This window comes from Lissotriton helveticus, chromosome 2_1 (assembly GCF_964261635.1).
Source record: "Lissotriton helveticus chromosome 2_1, aLisHel1.1, whole genome shotgun sequence".
Classification (NCBI taxonomy): Eukaryota; Metazoa; Chordata; class Amphibia; order Caudata; family Salamandridae; genus Lissotriton; species Lissotriton helveticus.
In genome coordinates, this window is record NC_136059.1 from 1,236,677,198 (window position 1) to 1,236,683,194 (window position 5,997).

General features: G+C 36.3%; 1 long non-coding RNA gene across 1 annotated transcript; it reads right to left on the reverse strand.

Moving 5' to 3' along the window:
- Positions 1-700: 700 nt before the first annotated feature.
- LOC144819702 (uncharacterized) lies at positions 701-3,504 on the reverse strand. Its single transcript, XR_013607519.1, has 2 exons — positions 3,462-3,504; positions 701-922 (listed from the first exon to the last, which is right to left on the reverse strand). It is a non-coding gene; the product is annotated as an uncharacterized LOC144819702 (long non-coding RNA).
- Positions 3,505-5,997: the final 2,493 nt, after the last annotated feature.

The window sequence follows — 5,997 nt, forward strand, 5'->3', positions numbered from 1 at the left end:
CAGCGTAATACATTTGCCCGAAATACATGCATTTAAGTTTAAAAGTGCTTTTCAATATAAGTTATCCATTTACACAGCAGAGAGCGCCATTTTGGTGAGAGTTTTTTTCTCATTTGGATATACCTTCATTGTTTTTGCAGCTTTATTTAGTTATTACACACCTTTGTGAGCGGCGGGAAACACCCCAATTAGAAACATTGCGGGAATATATTAAGGCACCTAGGGACCAATATTTATTTGTTGACTTATGGAAATATCAAATAGACATGGAAGCCTGAGGCATATTTTAATCTTGAAAAGTCTAAAATCTGATTTGTAAAGCTCAAAACTGCAAAAATGCAAACAGTAACTACGTTTTCTAGCGTTGCACATTCTGGGGAAAAGGGTATGCCTAAATCTAACACCCATGTTCTTCCTTGCTCTTGGGTTGAAAGCATGCTGGGACACCTCTCCCTTTTTTTATTTCTTATATTTTGATATTTTGCTCTCTTAACATCAATCAGCCACTTACTATTTATCCAGTTTAGTGTTAATGTATGAATGAATGCATAAGTAATGGAGGTTGATTATGGAAATAGTGGCAGCTGAATTCCAAAGTCTAATAAATGATGCACTATTTCTTAACAAAAAGCATAAATTAGGAAGTTGCAAAAATTTCCCATACAAACATTATTTTGTTATCTGGTGTTTGCATCCATACCTTGGTTTGCGATTAACCTGCAGCTGTTACGGTGGTAGCTGTAGTGGTGGTGGCAGTGGTCGGACTGGTTGTGGTTGAAGTAGTGGTGGTGGGAGTTGTGGTGGTTGGTGTTGTTGTTGGCGTAGTTGTCACTGTTGTAGGAGGTGTGGGAGTGATGTTCGGTTTACAAGGAGGAGGGCCAACTGGTTTTAAAGGTCCTTTTCCAGGTCCTCCAGGTCGTGGCTGTTAGAAAAATGTTTACATATACATATTATTGTACATAATATTTACATAAAAGCAGTATTAACAATGAAAAAATAAGAAACAACACACAGAACTAGGATCACACATTAGGCGTGCAATTTTTTTTTATATAGGGGATCATCTCTTACGTAACCACCATAGGGTACATTTATACAGTTCCAATGTTTTACAGTCATTGTATGTTTAATTCTGCTAAACAGTTCTAATTGCTTTCATATACTGGTAGATATAGTAATATATGCTTATATTTACAGATTGTGGCTTCTTCGTTTCCTACAGTATGCATCCTCGAGAAAGCTATTTGCCTTTTAAACTTATTTTCCAAATTCAGACTGTAAACTTTTTAGAAATTGCTGCCAAATATATGAGGTAATAACTTAAGCGTGTAATTGGGTTGCATACTACAACAATTGGAGTGGACGGTGGACCTCCAGTTCTTTCTCTAATCTATATTTCTAGTTAAATTGTCATGATCCTTAACCATTGTAGAGTGTTGTGCTATCGCCATATCCCACTAACCGATTCCCTGTTCTATCTATTCTTCAGGTGAGGGGACTCTTCAGCAGAAGCAAAGCCGTTCTAAAGCATAACATAGAATTCTTTAGGTATTGTCTCCGTGCTTCGAGGCGTAAAACTGCATGTTCCATACTTAAATTCTTACTGGAATAGAGTATGCTTAAGAATAAATTATAGAGTTGTCTTCTTTTGTAGCGTATCTTCAGAGCATCTTGACTTGAGAACTTTTAGCTCTCTGTGCCTCCCACACTTGATGCAATCAAAAGGCACAAGTGTAGTTTACATTCAAATACATAATAAAGAGCTTAAATGCACCTGCTATATAATTTATCACATACATTTGGCCCTGTGCATGCTCCAGCCTTTATATCAGGAAATACAAATGTTGTTCACACTGCACCATTGTCTCCTAAATGAGAGAAAACCTGATTCAAGTTTTAAACTTGCATGAGATGAATCTTTCTTTAGCAGTTAAAATTGTGTAAAAGAAAAAACAATCTTGAGACTAAAAACAATTGAGAATACTACTCTGCGAAGACCGGTTCTGCAGCAACTGTAGAAACAGGGCAAAATTGAAAAACATTTGTCGGGTTGAACTAGTACATGTCTTTACTGATAATTAGCATCTTCCCTGTTGCAAAAACATTTTGTCACTGTATTATGAAATCAGATCTCTGGAGGTGGTAATATGTTACAATTTGTTTTTGCATATTCAAGCACATGGATTGCAGCAAAACAACAACGACACAACACCACAACAACATCAACAAAAACAAATTGATGTAGCAATTACACACCACAATTAAACAATGGAAATACCAGACAACCCACAACAATGTCACAAGACATCCAGCAACACAATACACTAACATAAAAATTCACCAACATAATAACTACCGTTACAATACAGGAACACAACTCCACAATACAGCACAATCTCAATACATCACAATGATAAACCAAATCAAAAAAAACAAGAGAGCACTGTGCTGCACTTGTATTGTGTTTTTGGGTAGTGGTATATTATATTGTTTTATGTTTTTTGGTTTGTGTTGAGATTTTGTTGTAGATGTGTGATTTTGGTTTGTGTCACTTTTGTATTGTGGTTTTGTTTTTATTATATTGTGGTAGTGTTTTGATATTGTGATGTGGTATGTTGTTGTTCTATCGTGTTCTCGAGTGTTGAAGTTTTGTGTAATTTTGTGGCATGTTGTTGTGCTGTATTTTGATGAATTGTTTTTGCTCTTTTTTAAAGAAGTGTCTTTTATATTTTTCTGCAGTATTGTGTTGTTGTCACTGCCATGCTTCGTTCTGTAGTGGTTGTAGTTATGTTGTACTCTATTGTGATCCTTAGTGCTTTTGCTAATTTTTGGGTTTACTTGCCATAGTGTGTGATCTTGTGTTGCACGTCTTCGTGTTAGATTGTGCTGTGTTTCTGTGTTATTCTTTTGGAGTGTTGTTGTTACGTATTGCAGTTTGTTTTGTTGTGCTGGTGGTGTGCTGTGCTGTGCTGGTTCAGGTGCAGATGAGGGGTCTCGTTATATGTTATTGTTATGGTGTATTTTGTTGTTACAATGTTGTTAATATGTTGCTATGCTACATTTTGTTGTGGTCCTTATGTGTGTTTTGCCAAGTCTTAATGTGAAGTGTTGTTGTATTATTGTGTTGTTATATTAAGGAACTACTTTACAGACTTTAGCAATTGTTAGCTTCCAGCCAAAACCAGCGTAATTCCTTAATGTTCAGGTACAAAAACAGCCATTCACAACTACGAAAGGTGGTAATATACCACCACTACAGCACTTATTTATTTTTGCCCACTTGCAGGCTTTATTTGTCCTGGTATGTTGTGTACTCTCTGGTGCAGTATTATCATTTAAAACATTAACCAAACTGGTCATCAAATTTGTCATAATCAACATTTCGGAAACCTTGCATCTTCTTTGTACATGTTAGGCTTGCATTATAAAGTGCTTGTTTTGGAAAATTAAATTGCACTTACTGGTGGAGGAGGGCCTCTTCCTGGTCTATGTGGCTGGGAAGCCTAGAATGCCATCCGAGATCACAAAGAACAAAAACGAAAAGATAAGCGCAGGTAAAAATTAGAATCGGCCCGCAGTGTTTCAAGGTAAATTGAGTTATGATGTGATCATCCCAATTAAGCTTAGAGCAAAAGTTGCCATTTTGGTTTACATTAGTCTCGTACTTATTTGTATTTATTTTCAAAACAAGCTGTTACATAGATTTTCACATTCTGTTCAATGATGAACAAAATAAGAGATCATAGAATTTGAGAGGATTTCTGAGTACTTGAAACTCATTGCCTCACTCAACTTCCTTTCTCTGCAATACACTTGCTTAGATTAAAAACAGGGCTTTCAGAATCGTAAATACCAAACGTTGCCTTTCTCCACATTTTATTTTTTATCATATAACATTGTTTAATTGATTTGGAACAAAAGCCTCACCTGACCTATCTTTAAGTCGACCATTTGTGATTTTATTTTGCAGTCACAGTCCCAGAGAGAAGTCGGACAATCTCTCAAAACAAACCAGCCCGGTGACTAATGACCTCTTTCTCTGACTTTGATTTCAGAAGCAGGGTATTTGCAACTACCAGGGTCTTTCCTCTCTTTCTATCATTGTTTCATTTTGTAGGAGTACATATCATAGCCACCCTTGTTCCGTGTATTTTAGGGCCAGTAACTTTTAGAAATACATTCAAATGTGGCAGCTTATGGAGGTTTCACATAGTTTAACCATTTTGGAGGATTTTGTAATACAAGTGCGGATGTACTGGACACAGCAATAAAGTTATCAATACTCAAAATTGCTTTGTAATGTAGCTGATTCCCTAAAGTTTAGATTCATGTCACAAATGTGTTTTAGTTGAAATAAGCTCCGGCCCTGTTGATGTGATTGCAGAACAAATGCTACAGCACAATGTGTGCTGCTGACTGTCATGTGTCTTGATTAATATTGGGGATTAATGGTAGAGCTCGCTGGAACCCAGGTGAAAGTAACAGAGCAAATATTCCAGTGAATTTTCCATTTTTCCGTAATTTCTAAAAATTATTTGTGCTACATATGAAACCCTTGCAAAATGAACAAATGATGGACTGAATGCTGCATAATGTCAAACATTCAACCCAGTACAGAGATCTGGGTCTAAATCCATTGTTTTTTTCTCCCCATGCCATTCCAGTTCAGACCCATATGTAAATCAGTCTCTTGTCCCTGTTCCCCATGAGAACAGGGCAGGCAGAAATGCCAGGCCAGGTACTTCCTGGACTGGAAACAAGCATCCTGGAACCGGTTTTGGGGCATCGCCCCTCGTCAGCCAGGCTAGCTTGATTCCAGAGGCATAGAGCACACGGGACCCACATCTGGGCATACCCGTCGCACTTGGGGTGACATTTAAAAAAGAACAATTGATGGACCGAATGCTGCACAATCTCAAACCTTCACCTCCGTACAGAGATCTGGGCCTAAATCCATCATTTTTTTGCTTCCCATGCCATTTTACAAATGAAACTCTCAGCACACGTGAAACAATTATGCCAGTTTGCTTGTGATATTCTCGCACTGCAAAAGTGCAGCTGGTAATATTTTCAGTTTCTATTTTTGAGTACATAAAAGTTATAGGCACATTTGCACATGAATATTTTATAATTCACTTCTGCAAATTAAACGATGTCTTATTTCCTACTCACACTAACGAAAACATCTTATCTAATCAAGACCATTGCTAATAGTATAAAAGTACTCATCTGTTTTGTTAATTCTCATATAAAAGTATATGATGATACAAACACATACTGCAGATAAATTGAGTTTCAATTACTTACCACCATGCAAACAGCCAGTGCCAATATACATGACACCACAAGGAAAGTCTTCATTGTTTCAAGTTAACCCTGGAATCAAAAACAGACATGCATGATAGGGTCCCCAACAAGAGTTTGACACCGTCTGAACTAATTTATAGTAGGGAATGCTCCTGCATTTAGTGGTGTCTTTATTTGGTCATGGCAGAGGGTCTTAAACAATGCCTAAAAAAACATTTAAACTATCGTTAACAGTAATTTAATCAATAAGAAAGAATACAATCTCTATGGAAAATATAACTCCAAATGCAAAGCATAACATTTATAATATAAAAGAAAGCATAATTCAAGATTTATAAATTGCAATATTTTACTTTATTAACTTCAGAAAAATAGCAATTCATTAGATTTCATTATGATTGGAACGTGTGATGCACAGGCTTGATAAAAATCTCAGCAATAAACAATATACCCACAGAGTTATTGTATGAAATCCTCTCTGAGATTAGTAAATCCGCTATTTAGACTTCGAAGTAACAATCTAATTGTACCTTTAATTTAATAAATAGTGCTTGGTGTCAACGACTAATGTCAGGCGTTATGCACTTTTGCTGGTTTGCATGAAACACACAATTTTAAATATGGTGTTTGAGTATTAATTAATTTCTTTTTTAAATATGGGAAATAGAAAGTAGTACATTTACTCATTCA